We start from the raw sequence: 14,197 nt of genomic DNA, 5'->3' as shown, positions 1-14,197 counted from the left end.
GCGTCTGTTCTTCGCTCAGACAGGACAGGGTTAAAGGAGCAGCCTCTTCGGGGACTCTGGCTCACTCAGGCCGGGCGGGAGGGAGGGGCACGGAGTGCGGGGCGAGCCTGCAGCGGCAGAGGTCGGCGTGACGTTGCACCAGCCCGAGGCGTGCCGTGCGTTCTCCCAGGGAAGCCGCCCCTGGATCCCGGGACCCCGGCAGTGGCGGGCTGCACAGGTTCCCGGAAGGGCGGTGTGGACAGTGACCTGCGCTCGCACACAGGCTTCTTGGCGGCGGCAGCAGCAGCCCCAGCGTCCCACGCCCGTCACTGGGCTCCGCGCTTTCAGTCGTGACTCGCGCCCGTCTGTGGAGCCCCTTTAAGCAGCGCTCTTAATCCCCTCTCCTCGCGCACCAGGAAACCAAGAGGGAAGAAAAAGTCTCTTGCCTCTTCGGCAGCTCCAGAGATTTCCTGGACTCCCTGCCGGCTAGCTGTGGCACATTAGCCCCCTTCAGGCTGAGTTCTCGCCGCCAGCCCCAGTCCTCTCCCTGCGTTCTGACTGAAGCCCAAGCCTCAGCTTCCAGCGCCGCCCGCCCCGGCGGGCAAGCAGACAAGCCCCTCGGGCTGGTGAGTGCCGCTCGGCACCGCTCCTCTGTGCGGGAATCTCTCCGCTTTGCCCTACCCAGGTATGTGGGGAGTTTCTTGCCTTTTGGGAGGTCTGGGGTCTTCTGCCAGCGTTCAGTAGGTGTTCTCTTAACTTTGTTTTTTTTTTCTTTTTCAGATTCTTTTTTATTATAGGTTATTACAAGATATTGAATATAGTTCCCTGTGCTATACAGTAGGTCCTTTTTTAATTTAATTTTTTTTATTAGTTTCTGCTTTATAACAAAGTGAATCAGTCATACATATACATCTGTTCCCACATCCCTTGCCTCATGCATCTCCCTCCCTCCCACCCTCCCCATCCCACCCCTCCAGGCGGTCACAAAGCACCGAGCTGATCTCCCTGTGCTCTGCAGCTGCTTCCCACTATCTATCTACCTTACGTTTGGTAGTGTATATTGTTTTTAAATTCACACTTGAGACCACTTGATTTGAAGTGTGACTGAGCTGTATTTGGGAAGGGGAAAAGAGGAGACAAAGATGAATACAGCTGAAGTTTTATCCTAATATTCAGAGTCTTCATCACTTTGTTCTGCACGTGGAAGAAAAGGGCTGTGTTTTTTTTTTCCAAGTCGAACAAACCATCTGGCAGTTGGCGTGGGGATTGCAGGAAAAAGCTGGGTAAAGCCTGAGGGAGAATCAAACTTAAATGCCTGCCTGCCCTTTGGGAAAATTCCCCAATTCTACTTCCTGGCCCTGAGAGAGATGGCGAGAAGTTCCACTACCCTAAAGCTTTCCCACCTTACATGCATTTAATCTATATTTAATCTTCCCAATTACCCTAAGAAGGAGGTGCTATTAGATCCCCATTTCACAGATGAGAAAATTGAGGTTCAGAAAGGCTCAATAAGTTGCCAGGGTCTCAAAGCTGTTAAATAGTGAACCTGGAATTTGAATATCAGCAGATTAATTTCAGAGTCTGCATGTTGAACTTCTATGCAATACTGTTTCTCTGGGCTTTTGTCCCCTGGGTCCAGTACCATTCCAACGAATCTGATATATGACAATCCCATGTCCACTCAGTGAGAATTTGTTAGGCACCTACTACGTAAATCTCAGTTTTAGGTATAGTGTGTGACTCTAGGTAGATTCAAGGAAATGTGGCTAACTCCTGATAATTCATGGGCCTTCCAGATAGCCATAGGTTGGTTATCGCATTATTTATGTTAAAGCTTAATCAGCCAAAGGCTACCAGAGACAAGACTGTGTGTTGGACAAAGTCAAATGTATTGACCTGATGCATTGTGGAAGTGCATTCCAGAGGAACCATAGGGTGCCACTCTTGAAAAGAGGGAGGAGGGAACATCTTTTGTGGTGTTTGGGTTCCCACTGAAGGATGCTGAGGAGGGTCTAAGGAAGCAGGGCTGACTTCTGGATTGGTTGCAGCTTTGGAGGAGGATCAGGAGAAGGAGGGTTGAGTAGGAATTGGGTACTGTCATGAAGTAAGGGTGGCTTAGTAATTGGTATTCTCAGTAATACATGAGAATAGAAAAGCAGGTCTGGCCATTGCTGGCAAGAAAGTATCAGTAGTAGTAGTCACTCAAAGAAGACAAAGGTCATTATGGCCTTTTACAACTGCTGTGTAACCTTGGGAGAAACAGTGTTTTCTGTTACCTTTGCAGCGGCTTTATTTGTCTGTCCTCCCAGCCTAATTAATGGTAGGGCTCTTTTTTCTTAGTCCAAGCTGATTCAAGTTTTGACTCTCAGATTTTGGCCTTTTTCAGAGGGGATGGGCCTGAGGGGGAAAAAACAGTTGACACTCAGGGCTTCCCTGGTGGCGCAGTGGTTGAGAGTCCGCCTGCCGATGCAGGGGACACGGGTTCATGCCCCGGTCCGGGAGGATCCCACATGCCGCAGAGTGGCTGGGCCCGTGAGCCATGGCCACTGAGCCTGTGCGTCTGGAGCCTGTGCTCCGCAACGGGAGAGGCCACAACAGTGAGAGGCCTGCGTACTGCAAAAAAAAAAAAAAAAAAAAAAAGTTGACACTCAGATCTACAATTAATAGTTTTGCTACTTTTCAGCTGAGTTGGTAAATTATCTAATGGGAGAGTGCATGTAAAACTGGTGAATATTGAAAAAGGCTTTTATTTCAGTTAGTAGTACTATATCAATGTCAATTTCCAGGGTTTTGACAATGTACCGTGGCCATGTAAAATACAATAATACAATGTATCAAAATATTGGGGGAAACTCATTGAAGGATACCTGGGAACTCTCTGTACTATTTCTGCAACTTCTTGTGAGCCTTAAACTATTTCAAAATTTAAAACAGTTATAGAAGATGTGTAGCAGAACAGGTTTGTGTTGATCATCTTAATAAGGCTTTTTTAAAAGTAGTGTGACTTTATCTATTCTCTTCCCCCCAAAGAATCCAAAATTGGTTATATCAATGTTCTCTTGTATGTCGCTGAATTTGAATATGGTACCCAAGAGTGATGTCAGTCAACATCCATGTCTACCAGTTACAGATCCCTGTGGGGTTATAAATATCAGAACCGTTTGTGCATCAACAGAGATGCCATTTGAGTAGGGTCTGGAAATATGTGTTAAATATCACCAGGTAGGGAAAGGAGAGAGAAAGCTATGCTAGGGAAAGGGAAGAGCAGGAGGAAAGGCACAGAAGTATGAAAGTCAAGGCATATCAGGGAAACAGATATTGGTTTGATGGAGCTGACGCTTGGGGTATAAAGGAGGACTGGTGGGAGAAGAACCTGGAAAGATGAGTTGGAGCTGGAATGTAACAGTCTGGATGTGATTCTCTTCTCTCTGAAATCGAGGACTTTGGATTTTCCTTGTAGTATTGTACTTACTACACCTGTCTTGTATCACAGTTACTTGAGTCTGTATTTTTTCTGCCCAGCTAGATCCCAGGTTCCTTGAGGAAATGGTCTGGGTTTGGTTCATCTGTGTAGCATCTGTAGCACCTAGCTGTGTGCTTTGTCCTTAGTAGGTGCTAATAAAATTGTCCTAGGAATGTATAATGTGTCACAAAGGTGCAGTTGATATTCCCTCTCAAGAACCTTCAGATCCCCAAGATAATGTAGAGTGAGGTGTTGACCTCCAGGGAAATGAAAGCATCAGGAAGAAAAGCACACAACCCATCCTCTTCAAGCTCCCTTTGTATCTGGCTTTGGTGACTGGGTATGGCCATGCCCTGCCATCTTTGACATATGCCCTCTATTGGCCCTCGACCATGCCATGATGGTGTCCTTTGAAGAGATGTAATGTGCCTTGCCCTAATCTATTTAGCATTCCACTCTCACTTCCCTCTGTTCAGCTTCGCTGGATGCTTGCAGAGATGCCTCACCCCTTCACCACCTGTTCCTTGGGTCTCTGAATTATAGTGAATACAATGGGGTTTAGATGGGAACCTGCAGATGCTAGGTAAGGAGCTCCTCAAGAAGGAGATTTTATCCAGGATTTGGCTGACATACCTGACCTGAGGGGATCTCCACCACGCCTGCTGGTGATTTTTTTCCCTTTGCCTCCTAAGAGAAATGTTCTATTGCTCACCACTTCAGATGGTTGGGTGTGGGGATGGGGGCACTTCTGTTCCTGACAACCTCATTATGTGGTTATCAGGAGCAGACACTGCCCAGGTTGTCACGACAACCAGCAATGATTCAAAGCTTCCCTGAAAGGTCTGTATCTCTGGCAAATAATCAGCCTTTAGCTCTCAGCAGATGCTGAACTGAGCAGCCAATCACAGGTGAGCTGAGAAAGCATGACATCATAGTCCAGCCGGTCCACACACACACAAAATTAAGATTTGGTTTTCTGTTTCTCTCCTTGGTTCTTTGTCCCCTAGATTTTGTCCTCTACTTTCTCATTCTCTCTCTTTTCCCCTAGTAAAATGGAGAGAGCAATGAAACCAACTTTCCAAATTCACTCTGCAGTTTGACTTAGGTTCGGGCAGTGCCTGGATCGGAGTGTGTGGGGAAGGAATGTATAATGTGATCCACTTAGGAGCAAAACAGAGCATCAGCTCAATTAAATAATGTGGTTTGATATGTAGGACCATGGAAGTGGGGCTAATTAAAACCAAGTCAGAGGAGAGGCACTTCCTAATTCTCATATTAATTCATCCACAGCCACCTGCATTTAATTGTCTTCTGCTTTTCCTTCGCTAACTCCCTGGTGGAGGGGAGGAGGGCAGAGGCTGTGGGCTTCTGAAAACAGGTAGATTCTACAGGGCAGGTCTCTAACCGGCACTAATTATAGCGAGGAGTGCCCCCCCCCGCCACCACCCAGTCCCGAGGTTCCACCATACAGGGAGTATATGTAAATGGGGATTCGTCCAGTCTATTAAGGAGGTGTGTAGCTCTGAAATCTGTTAAAACCACTCATATTCCATTAGCCATTTGCATCCATACAAGAGTCCAGGGAGACAGGCAGGACAGGTTTCTCAAAGGAGAAATTTAAAGCTGAGGGAAATTCGAAACTTGCCCAAGGTTACCTAGCCAGAGGCTAGACTACAGTCTGGGTCTCCCGATTCCCTGGCCAGAACTCTGAAGACCCATGAGGATGGTGTTTTCCTTAAGGGATGTGGGATGAGACCTTTGCCCTGCAGGATACCTACCACGTTGCCTCCTTCAGGACAGCTGGAGCCCCTAATGATTGGAGTAGAAGGTGGGAGGGATGGGAAGGAACCCATTAGGGCCTGACTACAGTGATGACAATAGGTTAGAGTGAGCAGGCCCAGATGAAAGAGGAGTGGGCACCGCGCGCCCAGCCAACGCCTTATGTGCTAGCTGCCAAGGCAGGTTCTTTTGTATTCAGGGCAGGAGGGAGGATTTTTTTTTTTAAGTTCAGCTGTTGCAGCAAAAGCTGTGAAGACTGAGAGCCACAGAGACCCAGAGTCGACTACTGGGAATAATTTCTGGCTTTGGGACTTGAGGCAGGGTTGGAGAGGGAGCCAGAATATCCAGGCTGCTTTTGCCTGGTGGGTTCCCTTTAGCAGGGATTTGGCTGGAACAGTTTGAAGATATTCGTTTTAGTTTACATCTGTTGCTACAAGCCCCATCTCACTTCTCATGCGACTGAAAGGGCTGACTGAGTTGGTGGGAGCCAAAGGAGAAATACAACTGAAGTTGCCATGTAGGGTGGTAGAAAGAACAGAACTGACAGTGGGAGACCTGATTTCTAGGACCATCTTTCTGAGGCATTGAACAGGCTACTTTCAACCCCACACCTCCATTCACTCATCTATGAAATGCAGGTCATAATAATTGCCACAGTACACTGTCGTGGTTATTGTGAGGATCAAATGGGGAGAAACAAAACTGGTGTGTAACCTAAGGAGCAGGATACACGTGCCAAGAGGTTATTATGGGGCTTCCCTGGTGGCGCAGTGGTTGAGAGTCCGCCTGCCAATGCAGGGGATGCGGGTTCATGCCCCAGTCCGGGAAGATCCCACATGCCGTGGAGCGGCTGGGCCCGTGAGCCATGGCCGCTGAGCCTGCGTGTCCAGAGCCTGTGCTCCGCAACGGGAGAGGCCACAACAGTGAGAGGCCCGCGTACCACAAAAAAAAAAAAAAAAAAAAAAAAAAAGAGGTTATTATGGTAGTGTTGTTGTATCCTTAAATCATTGAGCTTGGGGAAGGGAGTTGATGAACACAGATAAAATCTTTAAGACATTTCAGTTTCCCTGAAAGGTCCCATGCAGTTATCCTATATTCCTGGAGAACAAACCCCAGCAGCAGTAAAGACTGCTGTATGGTATCAAGAATGAAATAGGTTATCACCCTTTCACAGGAAGACTGAAGTCTTTGTGTTGATCCCCGCTCCTAAGTCCAGTCCTCTTTCTATGACACCAATATGCTTTAACTTGTCAAGCACCTAATAGGATTTTGGCCCCGTGCTAGTTTCTATAATCAACAGGGAGAGAAGAAATACACGCATGAAATGTTTAAATAACCATGTGCGGTGATTGCATAAATAGCTCTGAGGTATAGCTGAGGTATGTGGGAGGAATAGAGTGAAATCAAATACCTTTTAATTACAATTTAAATCAATAGCCTAGAAGACTCAAGTTAGATCATTAGCCAGGAAAATCCAGTTATATCTTTCTATTTCTTTTTTTTAAGTGTTCTTATTGTTTAAAATAACCCAAAGAAGTGCATTTTACAAATCAGAGATATAGCACTAAGTAAATGACATTCACTTATATCAGTGATTTTTAGATTACGTTTACCACGATGTAAAAATAAAAATCAGTGTGATGCGTTGCTCTTTTTTTAACCCCGAAGTTAATTTAAAAGATATCTGTAAAATCATTGGAAGAAGAACCATCCTGATTTAAACCTATTAATCAAGGATTTGAGGAGGAGGGGGATGGGAGTTTTTTCATTAGAAGACAGTAACCAAACCAAAAAAAAAAGCCTTTTTAAAATGCCTAATTAAAAAAAAAATCAAGCTGGTATACTCAGATATTTTTTAAAGCAAATATGTATTTTAACAAAATCAGTAATACCACACATCATATTAGAAAGAGCATGGGTTTTGTACTCAGATCTAGACACAAATCCCAGCTCTTCAAAATTCATTTAATACTCATGTATACATAAATATATTTTTTTTTTTTTTTTTTTTTTTTTTTTGCTGTACGCGGGCCTCTCACTGCTGTGGCCTCTCCCGTTGCGGAGCACAGGCTCCGGACACACAGGCTCCGCGGCCATGGCTCGCGGGCCCAGCCGCTCCACGGCATGTGGGATCTTCCGGGATCGGGGCACGAACCCGTGTCCCCTGCATCGGCAGGCGGACTCTCAACCACTGCGCCACCAGGGAAGCCCATAAATATATTTTTAATTAAAGAAAATAAAAAGTAAAATGCAAAATGATTCTTTCTTTTTTTCTTGAGGTACGCGGGCCTCTCACTCTTGTGGCCTCTCCCGTTGCGGAGCACAGGCTCCAGACACACAGGCTCAGCGGCAATGGCTCACGGGTCCAGCCGCTCCACAGCATGTAGGATCCTCCCGGACAGGGGCACGAACCCGTGTCCCCTGCATCGGCAGGCGGACTCTCAGCCACTCCGCCACCAGGGAAGCCCCAAAGTGATTCTTAAAAAAGTCTTAAAAGTATGTGGTTTACTTAGTCTTTGCCTCCCTCTTTCCTGCTTTGTCGTAGACTTGAAGGGTCATTATTATTTATTTCCCAATTCCCAATATCATCAGAATTTAACATGAATTAGTCCAAAGAGGAATCCCAATCTCCAACTTCCCCAGATGTTGTCTCTGGTGAATCTAGAGGCCTGTTGTGTGACTTTTCCTAAGAGGACCCTGGCAGATGTATTAGTTCACTCTTGGTCTTGAAACTTATTTCGTTGACATTACAGCAAAATGATTGCTGGATGTTATGCAGTGTTGAGAAAATTGGATAGAAGTGCACTGGGGAGGGTCATGACCCATCTTGACCATTTAACTATGTGAGGACACATTTATCTTTATAAAAAGAAGTTCGAAAGTGAAGAGGGAAAATCACCAATAATTCTACTTCTTTAACCCAACTATTATAATTTTATGTTCATCTCTGATTTTTTTTGTGTGTATAGGCATATTTTACATCATTATAATTCGAATGTACTTATTATTTTGCATTTTTGGTCATTTTTGATGACAGCTTGCTGTCTCCTTGCTGGGGTTTTCGCTAATTTACATAATCTAGCCAAATCCTAGGGTGGATGGATTTTGGAGTAGCAAGAGACGACATTTTTTTTTCTTGCGGTACGCGGGCCTCTCACTGCTGTGGCCTCTCCCGTTGCGGAGCACAGGATCCGGACACGCAGGCTCAGCGGCCATGGCTCACGAGCCCAGCCACTCCGCGGCATGTGGGATCTTCCCGGACCGGGGCACGAACCCGTGTCCCTTGCATCGACAGGCAGACTCTCAACCACTGTGCCACCAGGGAAGCCCAAGAGACGGCATTTGAGGTTAGATTTTAGAAGGCTTTCAACATGGGCAAAATTTTGAATTTTTTCTTAAAGACAAGAGATGCCATGGGAGGTTTTAGGGAAAGGATGGACAGAAACAGCCACATCTTAACAATTGTTAATATAACTATGTGTGTGTGTGTGTGTGTGTGTGTGTATACACACATATATATTGTATTTGAAGTAGATTAATCATTCTCTTTTTGTATAATGCTGTTTTTATTTTTTTTTTTTTTGGCTGCGTTGGGTCTTCGTTGCTGCGCATGGGCTTTCTCTGGTTGCGGCGAGCAGAGGCTACTCTTTGTTGCAGTGCGTGGGCTTCTCATTGCGGTGGCTTCCCTTGTTGTGGAGCACCGGCTCTAGGTACACGGGCTTCTGTAGTTGTGGCACGTGGGCTCAGTAGTTGTGGCTCACGGGCTCCAGAGCGCAGGCTCAGTAGTTGTGGCGCATGGGCTTAGTTGCTCTGCAGCATGTGGGATCTTCCTGGACTAGGGCTCGAACCAGTGACTCCTGCATTGGCAGGCGGAATCTTAATCACTGCACCACCAGGGAAGCCCCGGGAAGCCCCTATAATGCTGTTTCTAAAATGTGTGTTTTATGTGCAGAAAGGTGGTTTTCCTATCTAGATTGCCATCTCTTTGAACCCCATTGCCATACCTGCCTCTCAGTTTACTGTGGATTCTGGAGACTCCATCGGTGTAAACTTCTTGCCTGACAGGTGGTGTCCCAAATCCAAACCATTTGCCCCAGTAAAAAGTGCTTGTGTAGCTGGACAGATTTCCTCCCCTGAAAATGTATCTGAAATCCCAGTCTTCCTGCGGGGGCAGTTGAGGAAGATATACTCAATAACCGCCCTCCCCTCCCACTGTCAGGTGCGCCTCTTTCTCAAGGGCCACACCTCTGTCTAGACAACCCTGACAGTGTAGAAGTTTCCATCTCCTTTTCCTTTCCCTCTCCCTGTTCCCTCCCCTTCATTTTTTTTTTTTCCTTCCCGGCGCTTCCTGCCTGGAAACAAAAGATTGGTCCCCAGTAGCCCACTCAGGGTGATTTTAGTTTTCTGCTCCGGCTCTGATTGGCCTCCGCGCGGTGCAGAGCCCAGGTGACGTCATAGCGGAGCAGGGCGAGGGAGCTGTTGCCGAGCAGGGCTCGACCGCGGGCGTGGAGCTGTGGGCGGCGGACCGTTTGGGGTCTCCCGCGGGGGGCTGCAGCTTTCCCCGGCCCGGAGCGAGTGTGCGGGGCCGGGAGGAGAGCCGGGGGGGTGGGGAGCGGGCCGAGCCCGGGGCTGCGGCTGCGGCCGCGGGGCTGTGGCGCCCCAGCCCCGCCAGCCAGCCCGAGCGCTCGGAGGGAGAGGCAAGGTCTGGACGGGGTGGCTGGACCAGTGGCAGGTAAATCCCGCGGTGGGTGGCACCCGGCTCGCTCTGGGGAAGGGGGTGGCGGCTGGGCTCTGCTTTTAGCCGGCCAGGCAGATTTTCTGCCTGCCCGGACCCCCCTCCCGCTGTCACGGCGCCCCGGCCTCGAGTCCCCTACGTGGCTCCCCCAGAGCCCTGACACCCGGCGCACCGTGTACACGATCTCGGCTCGCGAACGCGGACAAGTGGGTGTGTCGGGACCATTCCCGGAGGACCAGGGCCCCTTCGGTGGGTCAAGCCCCAGACTCGCTTACTGGGGCCTGGGCCGCTCGAGGCTAAATCCGCCCCCGGAGCTACGTCAGGCTGTAAGTCTTATACCATCTTCCCGCCTCCCTCCCCCAGCCACTGTAGCAGCGACGGCAGCCCCCTACTCCCCCAAGGCGAGGGGGTGTGGCCGCGGCCCCGGCAAGTCCGGGGGAGGGGGAACAGCCCAACCCGAGCAAACAGAAAAAGTGACGATTTTCTTACACGGGCGCCTTTCCCCCTTTCTTTTATTTTTCTCTATTCCCCCTCCCCCTTTTTGGCGGGGGGAGGGCAACCAGAGGAGGACTCTTTTCTTCTCCTGTGAGGACTAGAATGATGCAATGATGTCCCTAGAAAACCCGGGGTCCCTCAGTTGGCCTTTGTCTTTGGGGAGCAGGGTCATCAGGTCCACTGCCCCCCTTCCCTGTCCCCCTCAGCTTGCAGGGGGCCTTGCCCTCAGTTTGCGAACTGGCTCTGGCAAGGTTCCTGCCACACTTTCAGAGGGATTGGACCTTTTTGATTTCTTGCTCTGGCAGGTTCTCCTTCCCTCGGTGGTGGTGGAGGGGTGGAGTGAGGGAGCGGTGGGAGGGCGGTGCCCGCAGGGAGGGAGCCAGAGGCTCCACTTGTTCTTTTGGTCCCACCTTCCAGAATCCAGTGCCAGACTCTGGACTTGAGGGTTCTGGGCTGTGGTCTGTAGAAGCGAAGGAGAGAAGGGTGAGTGTCTTGGCTTTGGGAAGCATGAAGGGGGCGGTTGCAGTGCTATTTTTAAAAAATGGTTTTCAGCAGGGAAGCCTTTAGCCATGTTAGTCTCGCTCCCCTCATGGTTTTGCAGACTCAAATCCAGGCCAACTGTATGGCTGTCTGAGGTGTTGGAACAGAAGGAAGTCCATTCCTGTCGGTGACAACACTGTGGCCCTGTTCTGGAATGACTGAGGTGTAAAGGTCAGTGCGATTTTCACTGGGCCATCTGCAAAATTATAATTGGGCAGGGCTGTCGTTTGGTTCTTGAGGCCTTTAATCAGGGACACCTTTGGGCAAAGGGACTTAATATGGTAATGGGCAATTAACAGGCCAGGGCTTGGAGAGAGCCATGTAAGTCTCTGTTTCTGGATACAAATATCTTAGCCTCTTTCCCCCAGGAAAGAGGCAAAATAGCCCGAGACTGGGGGGTGGGGGGGGCGGGTAAAAGCCAACAGCTGCGAATCTCGAGGCCGGGGGGGACCTTGTAGGAGAGACCTCACAGAAAAAGGGGGTTTGCCTGTGACAGAGATATAGGCATGGGGCCACAACACCCTAAGGACGTTCCAAGTAGCTGACCATTCCCACAGGTTGCTCTGAGGTCTTTTGGGGGAAGGGAGCAGACAGACGTGACAAGAGACGGAAATGAGGAATAACTTCGGGGATTGGGAGGTGCTGCCCTCATCAGAGACTCTGTTATTACGAGGTCAGAGACTAAGCTACTATGAAGTCAAAGTGGGTAGCCAAGGCCAAAAAGAATCAGATCTAGAAATCAGATAGAGTAGGTAGGTAAGGTCAGGGGAGTAGATAGGAGCAAAGCCAAAGAGAGAGAGAAGAAAAAAGCCACCGTCTTACCAGGAGCCCAAAGGCCCTGATTTCCCTGGTGAACTGGGGGCAGTTTTGGTGGCTGAGACACCTGTGGCTCAGTCCAGACTTGGGGGGACGATTGCTCCGTAGTTGGGGAATCAATAGCGTTCCCACCGGTGAAACCCGGCCTTCAGGAGCCAGTAGCTTTGGTCGAGGGAAGAAGAAGAAACTTGATGAGCAGCAGCCTCTACAAATGGCTCTTCCTCCTGGGTAAGGAGAAGGGAGTGGGGGGCCAGGGCCCCAGAACGGACTGGGGGAGCTTCGAATCAGGCCGAGACAGGTAGGTTGACTGCTTTTACCTGGGGTGGGCCAGGTCCAGGTCTGGGGCCCCTGCTTCAGGCATGGGGGTATCTCTGCCTGTGTTCAAAAAGGAAGCCCCTCCTTCCCAGGGGCTCTGGGACCCTGTGCGGACCAGGGACGCGAAAACCACTGCCCTAGAAGGTAAGTGAAGCTGCTGAGGCATCTAGGGTGCAGCTTAAGCTTCAGCTGCCCTGTTGTTCCCCCAGCCTCGCCACCGGCCAGAGGCGAGGCGGTTCCCTCTGCAGGGCCTGGGGTGAACTCGGCTGCCAGCTCAGCACTATGCGGCTTCTCCGACAGGGGGCGGGAAAGGGCAGGCCGCCGTGTGCCCAGGGCCAGAGTCCTCCATTTCAGGTGTGAAACCTGGGCCTCGGATCAAGTGACAGCCATACATTTCAAATCTGATTTAGGGGTACCAGATGAACCCTCGGGTCTGGCAGTCTGCTTCCATTTCCTCCCAGAATGGGTCGCTTCCTCCCGCGCTCCGTGACTTCGGAAGGCGTTTGCATTTACATCCCCGGTGATTACTGGAGTCACTAATACAGCCTAACCCGGAGTTTAATTGGAAACGTTAATCAATGCGATGGATCCGTGTCTGATTTGCACAGTCGGTCAATTATCTGCAGGTTGGGGCAATCTGCGCTGCACCCAGGGGGATGCGAGGAGGGGCAAGATGGCATGGCCACAGCTGGGTCTGCGGGCGTGGAGCAAAATGAGGGAAGAGGAGCTTGAAGACTGGAAAGAGATGAACAGTTTCCTGGTGGGGAATGGAAATCACGGAAAGGCCTGGGCGCCTGATCACTGAGATGGAATAGGATGGTGTTGGAGCCCACACAGTGGAGATGGAGGCCAGGGTTTTGCCCTGAGGTGGGAGGGTCCTGGATTTGGAGAAGGAAGATTTTTTAGGGACCAGAGGACCAGGAGCTGGGGTGGAACCAACCCTGGGAGTCCAGAAGCCAGTGTTCTGGTCTGAGTGTTTCTGCCCCTCTCTGAGCCTCAATTTCCTTGTCTTTCAAATGATAGGTTTGGACTAGGTGGTTTCTGAGATGGTGGTGACATTTTAGGAAGTGGGTCCATTTATTCTTGGTAATGAAAAACAGGTTCACTAAAGGAGAGGCCCCCCCCCCAAATTTACCCCTTTTAAATCGTACTTTTTGGCGTGCCTCTAATTTGGAGGAAAACTGTACAAAACAAACCCACAACCACTACACACGTTTCATCTCTTTCAGCAGGGTGGCCTTTTATTTCATGGGAATGGGAACAGGGAGGAAAAGAGATGCACAAGTCGAGAATCTGCCCCTGTAACCAAGCCCCTGAAAAGCGCCCTGGGGCTCTTACACAGATCTTACACCCTGGAGGGGGGTGGACATGCGTTAGTGGCCCTGACTCCCTAACTCAGCCTCAAAACAGAAGGGTTTGGGGTGAGGGTGAAGGAAAGGCCCGGCTTAGGGTCTGTATCCTTTTCCTTCTGTCTTCCTCACGCCCCTCCCTCTCTGAGCCAGGGGGACGTTTTGGAATTCTGTACTTTCTAGAGACACTACCCCTAACAATCAGCACAATCGCGCCCTCTAGTGACCTCAACGGGGACACCTTTGGCAGAGCTCTGGATACATCCCGTGGCCCAGCTCCGAGGTCAGAGCTTAACCCCCTGTGCAGCTGCTCCTTCCTGTGGAGAAGGGCTCCAGTCCTTCCAACTGAGAAACTCAGGTGGCTGCAACTTCCTGTAGGCCCATCTGGGGCTGGGAGTTGAGAGAGGGAGCCATTTCACCCCCAGTGCCCAGTTTCCTTCTTTGGGCCTGAAAAAGGTTCTGGAACATTCCCAGCTTTCTTCAGTGCTGGGACACTGCCTGGTCTGGTACCCCTAAATCAGGTACCTGCCATGGGAGGGCTGTGTGGTGGAGAGAGTGGTTGTCCACACATTCCCTCCCCTACCAAAGAGGTGGCAGCCCTAGTCCCCAGACAGATGCTGGCAGGAAGCCGTAATGTAGCAAGGCTGGGGTGCTGGTAGGCGCACGAGGGGTGCATTGATCTCTACACCAGCCTCCAGTAGGAGGCTAAGCCACAGGTGCATACAC

At 49.9% G+C, this 14,197-nt stretch overlaps 1 protein-coding gene across 7 annotated transcripts in view; it reads left to right on the top strand.

Annotated features, from left to right (window-relative positions):
- Nucleotides 1-9,846: 9,846 nt before the first annotated feature.
- Nucleotides 9,847-14,197, top strand: part of PAK3 (p21 (RAC1) activated kinase 3) — a 117,980-nt gene continuing 113,629 nt past the window's right edge. For 3 of the 7 annotated variants that reach the window (XM_060088103.1, XM_060088099.1, XM_060088101.1), the window contains exons 1-3: nt 9,847-9,953; nt 10,869-10,934; nt 11,053-11,162. The gene's annotated coding sequence lies outside the window, so the exon portion shown is untranslated. The other 4 variants (XM_060088100.1, XM_060088105.1, XM_060088102.1 and 1 more) reach the window with 4 other exon arrangements.

The sequence above is a fragment of the Mesoplodon densirostris genome, chromosome X (genome assembly GCF_025265405.1).
Source record: "Mesoplodon densirostris isolate mMesDen1 chromosome X, mMesDen1 primary haplotype, whole genome shotgun sequence".
NCBI lineage: Eukaryota > Metazoa > Chordata > Mammalia > Artiodactyla > Ziphiidae > Mesoplodon > Mesoplodon densirostris.
Note: the sequence above shows the minus strand (reverse complement) of the source record. Positions and strands in the feature narration are given on the sequence as shown.